Source organism: Rhinopithecus bieti, unplaced genomic scaffold (assembly GCF_001698545.2).
Source record: "Rhinopithecus bieti isolate Rb0 unplaced genomic scaffold, ASM169854v2 scaffold_36004, whole genome shotgun sequence".
Lineage (NCBI taxonomy): Eukaryota > Metazoa > Chordata > Mammalia > Primates > Cercopithecidae > Rhinopithecus > Rhinopithecus bieti.
The window spans coordinates 1,690,364-1,708,005 of NW_016815976.1; the positions used below are offsets into that span (position 1 = coordinate 1,690,364).

General features: G+C 39.8%; 1 protein-coding gene across 5 annotated transcripts in view; it reads right to left on the minus strand.

The window, feature by feature from the left end:
* PTPRG (protein tyrosine phosphatase receptor type G) overlaps positions 1-17,642 on the minus strand; it is a 747,615-nt gene that overhangs the window by 181,123 nt on the left and 548,850 nt on the right. The window lies entirely within an intron of this gene.

Consider the following 17,642-nt stretch of genomic DNA (forward strand, 5'->3'; position numbering starts at 1 on the left):
TAGTGCTTTACATTCATTATTTCTCCTTATCTACAACAACCTTAAGAGTTAGAGCAAACACTCATTCTCATGTAACAGCTCTGGCAATTAAGACTTTGAGAGAACAAATGTTTGCCTAAAGGCATAGCTAGAAAGTGGTAGTAACTGGCAGGGCGGGGTGGCTCAAGCCTGTAATCCCAGCACTTTGGGAGGCTGATGTGGGTGGATTGCTTGAGGTCAGGAGTTTAAGACCAGCCTGGACAACACAGTGAAACCCGCCTCTACTAAAAATACAAAAATTAGCTGGGCATGGTGGTGCACACCTGCAATCCCAGCTACTCAGGAGGCTGAGGCAGGAGAATCACTTGAATCCAGGAGGCAGAGGTTGCAGTCGGTGAGCCAAGATCACACCACTGCACTCTAGCCTGGGTGACACAGTGATACTCCATCTCAAAAAAAAAAAAAAAAAAAAAAAAAAAAAAAAAAAAAAAAAAAAAAGAAAGTGGTAGTGACTGGGCTTAAACCTGGGGCCATGGTGTTTCTTGGGTACAACCCAAGCCACTGCCTACTTATCATAATTCCTATAACTCACATGCATGGTTTCCTCTTTAGGCCTCACTTATTGAATCCTTCAAATCCTTAAGAATGGCAAGGAACACCAAAACAAAATTTTTTAAGTCCTACAGATTCATACATACATACACGTAGATGAGGGCTTTGAGGACAGATATGCAAAATCAACATCCTCAATTTGCATATAGAAAACAATGTTTCTGTGGGACAACTGACATTTAAAGGAAAAAAGAATCCAGGGTGACAATGATATTTCCGGAATACTATGTTAGAAAATGGGCCAGGCAGTGGCTCATGCCTATAATCCCAGCCTCTGGGAGGCCAAGGCCAGAGGGTCACCTGAGGCCAGGAGTTTAAGACCAGCCTGAACAACATAGTGACACCCTGTCCCTACTAAAAATTTGAAAATGAGCCAGGCATGGTGATGCGTGCCTGTAGTCCCAGCTACTTGGAGGCTAAGATGAGAGAATTCCTTGAGCCTGGGAGGTTCCAGGCTGCAGTGAGCTATGATCATGACACCACACTCCAGCCTGGGTGACAGAGAAAGACCTTGTCTCTAAAAAGAAAAGAAAAGAAAACCACAGATTCTTTTCACTTCAGTCCTTATCAGAGAGCCTTTATTATGTTAAAGCACACTGTCAGTCTCTAAGAGGAAGCTCTGCTAGACGAGACAGCACTTTCCAGGACTGGATCCAGGTCAAGCATCTTCCAGGAGTAGTGGCTCCTCAAAGGATGTTCTGGGAAAGGCTGGCCTCGGGGATTCCAGAGTACCACCTTCAGCATCAGTTTCCGAGCTCCGCAGACACTGCCTGTTGATTTGACTTAACTTCTCCACAAGAACTACACAGAGAAGGGGACACAGTTCCACTCAAGGAACTCACTAGAACAATTCTGACATAATAACATCTTAAATATTATTCCACATAGTGTACATGTATGAAGAGAAACCAGACTCCCTACATCTGACTCCAAGAATCTTGGCTGTGTAAAGCTTCCAAAGCTAGAATCACTTCACACAGAGCCCAACAATCTCTAAAACAATGACATTCCACAAGCTCTCCTGCTTCATCCCACACAGCTTGCTTCCAGGAATTTATACAGCCAAAGAGATGGTTCCTAAAGCCCCAAAGTGTGCATATTCAGACACCATTTCAAAGATCTAGTGTCAGAAACTATTTTCATTGATTACAGAGAACCTACCAACTTACAGCCCTCGCAATTTCCACCAGCAAGTATTGTGTATGCAGAGAAAATGAGAAACAATTGAAAAGACAAATGAACGCCCATGCTCTTAGAAATGTGAACGGATTGTATAGAACAGAATACTAGTGTTCTGCAACATTACTTAGCCTAGAAATATGAAGCAATACAAATGCTCACGGGAACGTATGCTGCCTCGCAAACTCTATTGCATTGTTGGTTAACTTTTCACACACACAACTCCTGTCTCTCTGAAAAACTTGCAAGGTAGAGCATGAGAACCGTTTTTCTTCTTCTTCTTTTTTTTTAAGCATCTACTCCAATGCCAAACCTGCAGACGTTACTGAATAAATCTCTGCTGAGTGGATAAATGCCTTCATATTATGGAAGCATAAGAGGGCATTTACTTATTTTGTAGTCAATAAAGTCATGCTGGGGAAAATATTCAGCACCTGATTATGGAACGTCTGATGTAATCAGACTAAAATCAATTACTGAGCATGCTGAACAAAATAGCTGTTGGTCACAAGTTGGTAGTTTGGTGGCAATTCTTTTTGCTGGTGGCTTCTCTCTTAGCACATCTCTTTCAGTTAGGTTCCTGTCAGGAGACAGAAACCATGTCAGTAATTTGAGCAGGGAAAATTTAATATATAAAGAATTGCTGACAAGTAAAAGATAGTTAACTACCAAAAATGGGGAGGGAGATCTCTAAGGGGTACCGGAAAAGCTACTGCAAAAAAAAAAAAGCCATTATTTCTAGAATAGAGAGCTACTGAACAAGGAAGAAACTAAGCACTCAGAAGAGGGCCCTCTGTGCAAAGGCTGATATTTAGACCTTGAGAGGGCATGAATGTCACAGGAACATGGAATTTGTGGCGAAGAAACTGCCAGAGGGTGTGCTGGTGATGTTTTATAGGAATGGCCCACTAGGTGATGAAGAAACTCTCTGGAGTGAGAGCTGACCAGAGTATACCCAGAAGAGTGGCTCACTGGGTTGTGGAAAAATTTACCAAAAAGTATAGGTCAGAAGGAGCAGCCCAGAAAGACATCTGCTGGGGGGTGTGGGCTGCAGCTGTTTTGAGAGCTGCTGAGATGAGTGGCACTGGCTGGGCCTCCCTCTTGCTGATCAGCTGCCTACAGGGCCCTTAAGCAGCAAAGAGAGCAGGAGGGAAAGTCCCACCTCTGCTTCCCTCTGCAGTGCCCCCAGTGTCATCTATAGACACAACCCACTGCTGCACCAGCTATTAAAGGAAGAATGTGGAAAAAAACTACTTTAAACTTCATATGGAACCAAAAAAGAGCCTGCATAGCCAAGACAATCCTGGGCAAGAAGAACAAAGCTGGAGACATCACGCTACCTGACTTCAAACTATACTACAAGGCTACAGTAATCAAAACAGCATGGTACTGGTACCAAAACAGATATATAGTCCAATAGAACTGAATGGAGCCTTCATAAATAACACCACACAGCTACAATCATCTGATCTTTGACAAACCTAACATACACAAGCAATGGGGAAAAGATTCCCTATTTAATACACGGTGTTGGGAAAACTGGCTAGCCATATGCAGAGAACTGAAACTGGACTGCTTCCTTACACCTTACACAAAAATCAACTCAAGATGGATCAAAGACTTCAATGTAAAAGCTAGGACCATAAAAATCCTAGAAGAAAACTTTGGCAATACCATTCAGGACATAGGCATGGGCAAAGACTTCATGTACAAAACATCAAAAGCAATGGCAACAAAAGCCAAAATTGACAGATGGGATCTAATTAGAGCTTCTGGCACGCATAAGGTAATGTCATCAGTTGTTGGGAACAGGCAACCTAAATGGGAGAAATTTCTGACTTATCCATTGACAAGGGCTAATATCCAGCATTACCAAAGATTAATTCACAAGAAAAACAACCCTCAAAAAATGGGGCAAGGATATGACAGACATTCTCAAAAGAGGCATTTATGCGCCAAAGGATTGAAAAAAGGCTCATTCACTGGTCATTAGGAAATGAAATCAACCATCATGGATTTATTCATGCCAGTTGAATGGTGTCTTACCAAGTCAGGAAACAACAGGTGCTGGAGAGGATGTGGAAATAGGAACACTTTTCCTGTGGTGGAGGTGCATTAGTTCACCTTGTTGGAGGCGTGTGGCATTCCTCAAGGATCTAGACTAGGAATCCTTCTAACCAGCATCCATTCTGGGACATACTCAAAGGATTATAATCATTCTACAATAAAGGCCATGCAAATTAGTTATGAGAACATTACAAATGGCAAAACTTGGAAACCACCCAATGCCATCATGATAGATAGATTAGAAGATGTGGCACTTAACCGAATCGGGAATTATATGCGCCATTAAGGATGAGGTTCATGTCCTTTGCAGGACATGGATGAAGCTGGAACCATCATTTCAGCAAACTGAGACCAAGGACAGAAAACAACACTGCAATGTTCTCATTATAGTAGGGATGGCTGAAAATGAGGACATGGACACAGAGGGAAATCACCAACAGGGGGCTGTCCCCCGGGGGGGTAGGGGGCCTGGGGGGGAGGGATTAAATTAGGAGAAATATCTAACGTAGGTGATGGATTGATTGGTGTAGCAAACCACCAGGGCACGTGTATACCTATGTAACAAACCTGCATATTCTGCACATGTAACCCAGAACTTAAAGTATAATAATAATAAAAAAAAAAAAAAAAAAAAAAAAAAAAGGGAGAAAGAAATGTTTCCAGGGTTCTACACCAGGATTACAAAGCTGGGCAAGAAAGCGCAAACTTGTAACTGAGGGTTAATAAATGATTAACTGGCATACTTTCCATTAGAGAGTCTGAGTGATAGCGCAGAGATTTCCATGGATTTATCATCAGCAGACGCTAAAAAGTCTGTAAGGCATTGATTAAAACCTTTTTCTCTCAGTAACAGAAGAATGGGAATTTAGTAAGAAGTTAGTACACTGGCTAGCACAAGTAGGTGCTCAATAAATATATAATGAATGAATGGATGAACAAACAAATACGAGTTTTTACTGTTTTATCTTTGACCGTGACTCTAGTTAGTTTTCCAGTTTCAGAAAAGAGTATCAGTATTCAGACACCAAAATATGTATCTTGTACATTTTCTTTGTTACAAGATCAGTTAAGAAACTTTCACTATAGTGTGTAACATATATTATTCAAAACTCAATTCACATGGAAAAAAATCTCCAGAGAGGTCTTAATCCATTTTATACACTGGTATTTATAGCAGAAATAAACATGTCTTAAAGTTAGCAGGTTATTGCCTGGGACTTAAAAACATTTTGTTTGAGTTATAAAAAGCGATCTTCTTTGTGTTATCTGTTATAGCAGTATTTCACGTACATTTATTATGCTATACGCATATCAATGGATCTTTAATAACCCAGAAGCTTCCTTTTAAAGAAAACTTGGGGCCACAAAAATCTCAAATTAGGAGTTGACTAATCATATTATAGAAGTATGCTTCATGGTATGAGTATTTGCCATATAGATCACTGGAACAGTTGGCTCCCATGATGTAACTATGAATCTGATTCTACTGACAAGATTTGGATGGAAACATAATTCTTAACAGGGATGCCAACTGTGAAAAGTGAGATATAACCAACCATATGACTGTCATTTCTATTTCTATAACTGTTTCACATTTCTCTTAATTGGAACACTTCTAACTTACAGGTGAGAGAGATCCTTGTTCAAAATAGGAAATTAAGTTCTTAATGCTGAGAGGAGCCTGACACAGATATTGCCAGTAAAGGTAATCCAGAAAAGGCAGTTATCATTTTCCTCTTCAATAAGGCTCCTGTATCAGTATCAAACATTATATTCTTCCTACGGAAACCATATGATTCCTTAGAAAAGAGACTGGATTTCAGTTATACATCCAAAGATAGTGCTACAGAAACAGATACAATTAAAATACTCTTAGGTATATGACTTCCATCAGAGGAAGCCAGGCCAGACGAAACACACGACTGTCTATTTCTATTCCTAGAGGTGTGCACAGTTTCACCAAAGATATCAAGAGGACTTAGTGAAACCCCATCTCTACAACATATACAAAAGTTAGCAAGGTGTGGTGGCACACGCCTGTAGTCCCAGCTACTGGGGAGGCTGGGGTGGGAGGATTGCTAGAGCCTGGAGGAGGTCAAGGCTACGGTGAACCGTGATTGCGCCACTGCACCCCAGCCTGGGCAACAGAGTGAGATCCTGCCAAAGAAAAAAAAAAGAAAAAGAAAAAGAAAGCAAGCCTTTACGAGTTTGCAGGGGACCAAAGAAATTCAGGACTACGACTATAAGACAATTATCTATTAATGCCCCAGGACAGACACTTAGCTGTTGGGCTGCTGGATATCCGACAAGAGATCCCTCACTCTATCTCACTTTCCTGAGTTACGACTTTCAGCAATGCCCTGCTTAGTGTATGGTGTCTGCTGAGATATTCCACAAATGTGCTACCCAACTCTGATGTTAGAGTCCAGTAACAAAGAAAAATCACTCACTGTGAATTGGTGATGCCCTCCCCGACCTTCTGTAAGTTCTACCTCTGTTTCCATGATGGCAAAACTATAGATTTAGAAAACCTGCCCATATCACCTTCTTTTCATTTTTGCTATAGATAAAAGTTTTATCTGGGAGACACACATATATAGATTAGTAAGGTCACCATGAAAATAAAATTTAGGAACTTCATTTTTAGATGATGACTATAATGATCAGTTACTATGATCCAGTCTTGATATTTATAAGAAAGGTAGAAAAAATCCCTCAATGTGTTAATGTTTCTACAAAAATAATTCTACCAGACATCCTTACAGCATAGATTGCATCTGTCATATTCATTGTTGTTCCCTAGCCGCACAGTATAATGTTCATTAAACATTTATTTAATCACCTTGAGAAGACACCAAGAGATCCAGGTTGATACATGAATGCTGGGCAACTGACTAGCTCCTGATTCCCAAATTATGCCTCAGAGACTCCATGTTATCTCTAAAAATGGAAGAATCTGTGATTTGTAGAACCTCAACTGCCCAAACTGAGTAATACCAAATCCACCCATATTGAGGCTCTAGCATATGTTCCCTTTAAGCTAATTTCTTATGCACCCAGAGGCAATTCCATCAGCCTCTCCTCCAGAAAGTCTTCAGGAAACCTTCTATTCTTAAATGTCTCTCTGGACAAGTAAACTAATCTCATCTGAAAGGAGGTGAAAATCAAAATGAGGTTTTCTATGCTATGTCTATACTAGGAGATCTTCACTCTCCCATTGACAGTATGGCTTTACAGTTGTTGATTTTAGTTGTCTACATTAGAAATTCATTTGCAGCAACATAATTAATACCAATCTTGAATTTTCTCAAGTTTTATTTGCTGGAAAAGAAATCATGTCAACGTCTAACAAAACTATGGCAGTAATTAACTCAAATCACACACCAGAACATTAATACAGCTATTTGGCTACTGCTGCTAATACAGATGCCCTGGAAATACAATGAATTTTCCCAGTGACAACGACTAAAACATGTTATTTGTCTTTGTGTAGCTCCATCCATAAATATCTGTGAACAATTATTCCATTCCCCCAACATCACGCTATAGCAATGAAGTTTCCAGATCCATTAATAAAAAATACAGCAATTCACCATTCCAAAATGACCACAGTTCTTTAACTGAGGTGTTTCTCCCCTGAACTATATTGTTTAAGTAATGATGATTTCTTTATTGTATAATAAACTGCAAGAAATTAGGAAAGATGAATAGGCAAACTAAAAATAAAAATGTTTCCTATTACCTAGATATAAGCAATGTTATTGTTTTGATTACCAGACTTCTAGTCTTTTTTCAGTGCAATAGTCCTAGAACAATGCAATAATCCCAGCATAATGCAAGGTTAAAAAAATCTGCAAAGCTCTGAAGTTTTTGACGTATGATGACATATGACCTTGCAGACCATCAATTCCAGCTTTTGTTCCTGCTAGTAGGAATGTACATGGGAAGGTCTTTTCCCAGTGAAATGTGTAAGTGAATTCTGTTCCTCATCAAAAGCAAGTCTAATGAAGAAGCAGAGAGTTAAGCTCGAGTCCACTATTTAAAAAGGTCCTTAACTGGCGTAAACACAAATACTAGTCTACATGTCTCCACTGGACATTGAAATTGCTATGAAATAGCCTATTAGTGCCTGTTGCATACAAGGTACTTCATCATAATTTACTAAGTGGATGACTGAATGAACAAGTAAATAAAGCCAAGATAATTATCCAGAGAAGGACAATTTCCAGATAACAAGGCAGAGGGCTGAAAGCCCTTTAGGTTGGATGTCTCAGTATTAGGTAGAATTGTACTGACTTTCAGGGATTAAAAAAGTATTCTGGAATTTCTAAAACTGTAGGATTTCATGCCCAAATCTCATATTTGGCTGACAAAACAAAGCAAAAGAAGACAATAACCACAAATCATGGAAGGAGTACAAGATGGAAGGCCAGCAGGGCTATATACAATCATTTCACCATGACACTGTGCCTGAGCCCATGAGTTGTATGAAATAGTACCATAACAGTGTCCTTCTGCCATTGGCAATTAAAACAAAAAAATCCCTAGAAGGTTCCAAATCAGTATTGCCATAAATGCATCTTGTGTTTTGGCAGGAAGTAAAGCAAGTAGAGCTCCCTCCCACGTAGCAGCAAGCTTAGGCTCCATAAAGTAACAAAAATATACCTGATACTCTAGACCCTGAGTTAACAACATTGGTTAATCAGAGGGATGCCGCAGTGTTGACTGTGCTTTTATCTCATTTATGATTTTATTGCAACAGGATTCTGCACCTGATGGTGAGAATGTGAGTGAGAGGTTGAAATGATGAGCAACTCTTGGTAAAAGGCAGGTTGCTTAAAGATTTGGCTCTACCTGCAAAATTACACCAACACTCTATAAGCTGTTGACACCACAAAACAACTCCTCAGCTGGTGGGGTTTCTAGGCTACCCACCTCCTCTGCCTCGTCCATGGATGGTGCCCCAGTCTGTGTGCCTAGATTCTCTGATGACAGGTGTCATCAAAATGCAGACACAGATACTCTGCCACCTGGCCTGGGCTTGCTGCTTTTATTCACCATCTGTCACAAAACGATATCAGAATGAAAAGAGGATCTATCTGTAGGAGAAGGCATCGTGGGCTTGAAATTTCTTCATGGGAACCAAGGAGATGGAGCAAATTAGAAGATAATTATGCATTCTTTTCTAGGCACACCTCAGACAATGGAAACAGGAAAAAGTTTTAAAAACCGTGAGACCGGAATCCCAGGCACTGTAGATGGATAACTTTTATTTTGCTCCTAGTTTATTCTTTCAGAAGAATTCTAGTTAGACATGTGGGAAGAGAAGGCAAAACCTTGCTTAGCTCTGGTGGGGAGCTGGTGAGGGTTGAGAGTATTTCATTAAGACCTTCAATATTTTATTAAGACCTTCACTTAATGGACTTTTTCCTAGAACAATGCAAAAGACAGGCTTGCGCATGCTATGAGTCCAAAAGCATGCCACAGAAAGATCATAATCTTGAGGCTGAATGTTCCAATAGCTGGAAACGCAAAATAAAAAAAAAAAAACTTGATGAGGAACAGCTGAGGGTTAGGAAAAAATGTCTATTTTAAAAGTGATTTTATAGGTTCAAAATCGTCTTTCACAGGAAGAAAAGAAGAGAAGCAGGATGCCATAAAAGATGGGCTGGTAGGATATAACAAAAGACTTGTGATTTAGCTCCTGATTTTTAGTACCAGTAGGGGAAAATGCCACTAAATAATCTAGAGGAACAAGCTAAAAAATGCCTTTTCAAAACTTGTTAACAATACTAAGTCTTCAATTTAGATGATGGCATGAAGGCAAGAGAAATTACTGGTAGGTGCCCTGTAATATGAGCAACTTTTAAATTTCAGCATAATACACTTCTTTTTCCTAACCAATGCTCCTGATATGGGGAACAAAGCTTACAAATCAGAAGGACAATTATTCCTGTGTTGTAGCCACTGACCTCTCAGACCTCTCCAGAGGTCACCGGCAGAGTAGTGATGATTTATTCTGCAGGGTGGCGGGGCGGGCGGGGGGAACCACAGATTTCCTAGCAACCAGTATTATAGAAATTCCCACTCAAAATTGACACCACTCTATTCATTTTCATTTTTCAAAGAGAGGTGTGCATGCTGGACGCGTTGGCTCATGCCTGTAATCCCAGCACTCGGGGAGGCTGAGATGCGCAGATCATGAGGTCAGGAGTTCGAGACCAGCCTGGCCAATACAGTGAAACCCCATCTCTACTAAAAATACAAAAATTAGCCGGGCATGGAGGCATGCACCTATACTGTAGTCCCAGCTACTTGGGAGGCTGAGGCAGAAGAATCGCTTGAACCCAGGAGGCGGAGGTTGCAGTGAGCTGAGATTGCACCACCACACTCCAGCCTAGGCGACAGATGAGACTCCATCTCAAAAAAAAGACGTCCAAACACGTCAACAGTTACCTTAAATATCCACATGGCACTAAGCTCTAGACCAGGCACTAAGGATGCAAAAATGGGTAAGAAACAAGACCCCCTCAGGAAGCTTACATGTGAGAACACACAATGAGCCTCTATCCTGCTACCAAAATATTACTAAAGAATACGATAATGATAGCGGAAGATATGAGCAAATACATTTTAAATAGGAAAGAGGAATGCCAATCAAAGCAGAAAAAAAAGTCCATTCTCACTGGTAACTTAAAAAAAAGTGATACCTTTTCTTTGGCTTATATCAGGAGAGATTTTTTGAAAGATAACAATGCCTGCTGTTTATTTGTGTTCGGCAAAATGGGCAGAGTTACATACTTGATGAGAGTGCAAATTGGTACAATTGTTTTTGAAGACTTTTGAAGTAAGTATCAAGAGTTTTAAATAGTTCATTATTTTGCTCTATGTGGTTCCATTCCCAGGAAGTGGTTCACAGGAGAAGAAATCAATCAGTAGGGGTAGGTTTGGGCCAAACTAAAACATCTGGATTTTATTCACAGGCCACTGGAGGCCACTGCCAAGTTCTACATGAGGATAACGATGAAAGAAAAGTGCTCCTAGTTAGCATCAAGGGAGCCTGCAGGATGGCCTGGAAGGCTGAGAGTCTGCATTTCAGATACTTGTGTAGTAGTAAAGGGTAAGACAGTGAAGTGTTTACAAAGGGCTTAAAGCTCAAAAGTCATAATTAAGCATATTAAAACTGATTAATAATATTATCATAAAGTTAGTTAAGTTGAAATGAAGAATCAGTTATTCTTTGCCATGGTACAGATCCTGTATGCACATAATGTGATTGCCTGTTGGAATTTTCCACATTTCAATTGTTTGTTTTGGTTTTTACAGACTAAAGCTCTATGTTGCTTTCCTGAAAACTACCCTTCCAAACAAATTTGCTGCATCTCATGATGCAATAGAATTGTTGAGATACTAGTTAAGTGACTGCTTCATTTTTTTAATGATGATAACTGTTCAACATAAACAAAAGTAGAAAGAACAAGTGTAATGAACTCCTAGGTACCCATCACTCAGCTTCATGACCAGTCTTCTTCCACCTACATCCTCACACTCCTCCAATTATGCTGAAGCAAACTCTCAATCATTTTTTATTAACAAATATTTTCATACATATTTCTAGAAGAAAGAGATTCTTCAAATGCTTTAACATGTTCCTTTAGCGTTTTGGATGCCACTTTATCATTGCAAGTTATACTTTACAGAATATTACATATGAAAGAAGATTTAGCAGAGAGGTAGAGAAAGAACAAAAGAAGCGTGGTTCTACTTCTCACCAGCAAAAGACCAAAACAAAATAAAATGAAACAAAACAAAAAAGGAGGCTGGATATGAAACAGCCTATAAACAACCCATCTGTCCACAGCTCAGCGGAAAGAGTGCACCGTTTAAAAATGCTTCCCGCTACTTATTCCATAAAGTCTTTACTAGTATTTATTCCATGGCTAAAATGCCCGAACATTTAGCCAAACAACGAAAAAATTGAGAGATGGGAACTGAGAGATCCAGAATTTGAATCATACATTCCTGTGTGCTTCTTGTTTTTGTGTTTTGTTCTTTTGGCTTATGATTGGAAAGCAGAAAAACATCCAGGCAAATCTGGCATGTGTCCAGATCCACTCTCTAACTGAAGGGATGCCAAATCCATTGTGAAGAAAGCCCCTCTCTGTGGTCTGACTGCACAGAAACCGAAAGACATAAATGACAGTGTAGGATGGGTTTTCACTCGGCAACAAGGAAATCCCAGGAGGTGTAAAGACGGTTCCTGCTTATTTATGTAAAAATGCATTATGCTGTAATAACCAAAGTATTGGTTTCCTGTTTGAGATATAGAAAAGACTGGAACAGGAATAAGTCACTCAAATTCCCACCACACAGGTCACCAGTGATGGGAGTTGGGTCAAAGACCCTTCCACATTTTTCATACACAAAAACGCATTTTGTGTCATGATTTGTGGACCTTATTAGGGCAAAACAGCAGTCATGGCTGAGTTCAGGGGTTCAAATTCCTGATCCTCCACTTACTAGGTATGTGAACTACTAGCTAGATTCCAGTTTCTTCATCTAAAAATTACATTATTAAAAGATTTATCCATTTTGGGAGGCCAAGGCAGGAAGATCACGAGATCAGGAGATCAACACCATCCTGGCCAACATGGTGAAACCACGTCTCTACTAAAAATACAAAAATTAGCCGGGCATGGTGGTGCGCGCCTGTAGTCCCAGCTACTCTGGAGGCTGAGGCAGGAGAATCTCTTGAACCTGGGAGGCGAAGGCTATGGTGAGTCGAGATCACGCCACTGCACTCCAGCCTGGGCAACAGAGTGAGACTCTGCCTCACAAAAAAAAAAAAAAAAAAGATTTATCACTTAAATAGTATGACTACTTACCTCAAAGTCACTTGATATATACATTAAATGTTTTGATGAGTGCCTTGTAATAAGAACCATATACGTGTTTGCTATTCTTAATTGCAGTGTTTGCTTATGGTATTAACATTTTATCAGTAACAGTATTAATTAATAACATGGCTCATGTCATTAAAAGTCTCTAAAAAACATAATTTTTTCTTTTTTTTCCCATCCACCTTTCTGTGTAAGAACATAAAGTGTAATTTTTAACGGTCATATAATGCCAGCTTCAGGATGGACCTAATTTATTTAATAATTTCCAAAATGTTGGACATTTGTGTTTTTTTCTAACAATTTTCACTATCATATTAGTGGAATCAACACTTTTGTGGCCACAACTTTTCTAATATTTAAATTATTTTCTTAGAATTAATTTTCAGGCCTAAAATACCATTTTGAAAGACTAGGAAGTAGTGATGGTTAGTAAGGAATCAAAAAATGACATTCCACAGTAAGGGCTTGCTTACACCAGAATTAATGGTGAAGCAGAAATACATGATTATGAGAATCTTCAACTACTGGACCGCCGGATTTTAGTGCTTTACTCTGAGTCACAAATCCAGGCAAATTTTCCTCATACCATCAAATCCCAGACAAGGGCCCCAGTTTTAGTGCCAATGGTGAAAATTCCTAAACGTGGGAATTTCAAGAGCAAATAAGAAATGCAGCTATATGTGTAGGCAGGTGGGCATCAGGGACACATCCTGTTTCAAACAACTCTAAATTCTAAATTATAACAAAAATGCATCATCTCACAATGTGTCTGTCTAGTGGCACTAGGATATGCCTTTTGTTTCTAAGACATCCTACACTTCACACCCCTATCTCTGGAGTCAGAACATATTCTGTGGCCACAACCCTTCAAGTTTATGGATTCTCTTCAGTTCTACCATCTGTTAACAAGGAGACATAAGTAAGTATGAAAGGTTGGAAGATACCAGATTCTGCTAGCTTTCTAAGAGAAAATATAAACATACTTAGCATGTCTTCTAGAATATTCACAGAACCTGTACACTCATAAAAACTAAGAAAAGGCCAATTACTACAGAAAAACCAGGCTTCCTGGAAGGCAGTAAAGAATACAGGAATAAAAGCTACAGGGTCTGGGTGCTAGTTCCAGCCATGCGACCTTGGGCAAGTTACCTAACCTCTCATCTTTTCCCCCAACTCTATTTTTTTTTTTTTTCTTGAGACGGAGTCTCGCTCTGTTGCCCAGGCTGGAGTGCAGCGGGCAATCTCTGCTCACTGCAAGCTCTGCCTCCTGGGTTCACGCCATTCTCCTGCCTCAGCCTCCCGAGTAGCTGTGACTACAGGCGCCCGCCACCACGCCCTGCTAATTTTTTTGTATTTTTAGTAGAGACAGGGTTTCACCATGCTGGCCAGGATGGTCTCGATCTCCTGACCTCGTGATCCGCCCGCCTCGGCCTCCCAAAGTGCTGGGATTACAGGCGTGAGCCACCGCGCCTGGCAGTATTTTTTTTTAATGGCCAGAATAAAAGCTGGAGCCAAGGTGGAGGGTGGGATAAAATTGACAATGCCTTATTTGCCTACAGTTATCCCCAGTATCCACAGGGGATTGGTTCCAGGAACCCCACAGATACCCAAATCTACAGATGCGTAAGTCCCTTACATAAAATGGTGTAGTATTTCCATACAGCCTATACTCATCTTCTTGCTTACTTTAACTCATCTCTAGATCACTTAAAATACCTAATACAATATAAATGATATGCAGTGTGTTATTTTTTTATTTGTACGATTTCATTTTTTAAAATTTTTTTTTCAAATAATTGCAATTCCCAGACTGAATTTATAAATGTAGGACCCAAGGATATGGAGGGCTTGTATTTGTCTTACGGATCAAATCATATAATATAGGTAAAGGCACTAGATAAATTGTCAAGCCCTATAGGAAAATAAATTGATATTAAACTATTTTTTCTAATTCTTTTATTAGTCATGCAATCATTCAAAAGGTTAGTATTCATAATGCAGATAACCTCAAATTAGAATTATTAAATCTCTGTGATAGCAGCTATTCAAACCTGGGAAAGTATGATGGTAGTAGTTATTACTCTAACATACTTGCCGCTTTAATAATTGAAGTTAATTTCTTGACATTACATTGTGCATTTAAAAACATTTCACTGAAAGTGCTTTTGAGAATCTCAAATGCTTCCTCTTCTAAAAAGTGCTTCACGAGATAATGTTTGGCCATGCTTGTTGTCCCACTAAAATGTTCCTAAAAACAAATAATATACTTTGTGTACCTTATGTAATAATAGTAAAGAAAAAGAGGACTGCATAGGTGGGAATTGAACAATGAGATCACCTGGACACAGGAAGGGGAACATCACACACCGGGTCCTATTGTGGGGAGGGGGGAGGGGGAGGGATAGCATTAGGAGATATACCTAATGTAAATGATGAGTCAATGGGTGCAGCACACCAACATGGCACATGTATATATACGTAATAAACCTGCATGTTGTGCACATGTACCCTAGAACTTAAAGTATAATTAAAAAAAAAAAAAGAAAAGAGGACTGAAGAAGAAAATCAATACCATGCCTCTTTATTAAAAATGCATACTTTGTTGTATTTTATAAGTATGCTAGATACAGATGGTACAAAAGACTGAGTGAAGTTTATTTCATATGCAGGATATCATCTAGAAATTTGTTTTTTGAACAGATTCCCATTATGCTATGGCATTTTGTAACTCGGGGAAGGGTGAATGAGGAGTCCTCTCTTGCCCCCAAAAATATGTCCCCCACCACCAATCGTGTTCATATACCTGTCACATGATCATGTTGAAAATGCACCATTACTTATGAGTGTTAGTTTATTTTACGTGAAAATGTCAGCCCACAGTCCTTTAGAGAACACTCAGTGCTGCTGTGGGGCTTATTTAGGTTTGCATTTGCTGGAACGGACACAGGTCTGGAGTAATATCACCCTTGGCAGAACATCCTGAACTGCACTTAATAGGAGTCATATTCTCACTTCTCAGCTGGAAGATTACATGAGCAAGATCTGAAAGAACTGAAAAGGCCGTCCTTTACCAAGCCTATCTTATACCATTAGGTTTTACAGCCAATATCTCCTTTATGATACTAAGTGGAACAAAGGCAATCGGTTCCAAAGAGACTCTGAGTTTGCCCTTTGCTTAAGCGCGTGATAATAGTAATGGCTGGCTGGGGGCGTCTTTGTGTTTCTGACAGTGGGTTGCTAACGTTGTCAACTTAAGCCAGCTTAGCCCATCATTTCACTTTTAAGATGGGTGGATTTTTGCTTTGTGTTTCTAAGATGGGCTAGTAAAACTGTGTACATGTAAAAATCCTTCTGTACTACAAATGAAACCTAAATGGGAGGTCTTTGGAACTGCAAATTATAACTGAGTATAAAATGTGATTGACATTAAAGCCCAATGCAGCTAGGAACCATCCACCTAATTTGTTCTTTTATTTGGATAATTATAATCAGGTTTCAGCGTGGTCATCAATCTGTCCTGAAACTCTGAGGGTGGAGAGAATCATATGATACTATATGAATGCTGACTGTCATTTTTATATATTAGACATCTATGAACTATTTGCAGAAATACACTAACGAGATCCCCTAAGAAGTGCAATCTATGGATTTCCAGGTTTTGCAATATGGCTGCAACATTAACATTGACGATGGAAAGCAGTTAGTTGTATTTGCAGAGATAACACATGGCAAAACATACACACAAGCTGATCATCATAATCACGCCCTTGTCCAGCTCTCCAAAATTAAAATAGAACCAGAAGAAAGCAGAAAGCCGATTCAATACACTCACATAACACACATAAAATAAGAAATAAAGACAACAGGAGAAAATATCAAATGAGAAAAGCAGCAAAAAGTGAGCTCAGAAAAATTGCCAGTATCAAAACAACAGTAAGAATGTTTCTATAAACCTGATCGTGAGGAGCATTTCTAAAGCCCCCTCTGACCTGCTTTCATCCTCCAGAAGTGTTCTTTTCATAAGTAACCAAGTTGGTTCAAACGCATGTTCTCAGAGCCTGAAACTAATTTCCTTCCTCCTACATAAGAACATAAAATCCTTACAATCTTGGTAATAGAAAGATATCATTTTTCCCGAGGCCTAAGCCACCACCATCTCTCCTTTTTTTGACAAAGGGGTGCCCATGTGTCCTCCCCTGCTCCTCTCCAGCTCAGCTTTCTCAGTAGTGCTCCTGATCTGCTCAAAATGCCAACCAAGTTAGTCCCCTTGCTCTGCCAGTTTTTCATTGGCTTCCCAAGGAAAGTCCAGGGCTGATGGCCTTCAAGACTCTTTGTGGTCTAGTGAAGTCAATGCTCTAGCTTGAGCCCTGGGGGCTTTCTCTCTGGTCCTTGAGCACTCAGTTCTCCTGCGTGGGGCCATTGCTCATGCTACTGGTCGCAGCTGAGAGTCTCCTCTGCTCAGCCTCTAATTCCCACTCTAGTTAACTTCAGCTGAATCCTGTCTTCTCCCAGAGAGCCTTTCTTGATCCCCAAACCTGGACCTGATCCTCATCACAAGCTCTCAAAGCAATCAATGTCTTTTTCCTTCACTAGACTTCACACATATTGAATCACATGTCCATTGGCACATTTACATGATAAACTTCTATTCCCCCAACAGCCTGTGATATCCACAAAGATCAAGACTACACAGGTATTTTCTAATCAGGGCAGCCTCAGTGCCTAGCACAGTGCCTAGCATGCAGTTGTCTACAAGAAATATTTGATGAATGAATACTGAAGGAGGCCAGGTTATACTATATATGTATAAGCTAGACAGGCTGAGACAGTAACACTCTTCTTTCATTGAGAACGCAGGATGGTACGTGATCTCCTGTACTGGTGTAACCTCTAACTGCTGTCATT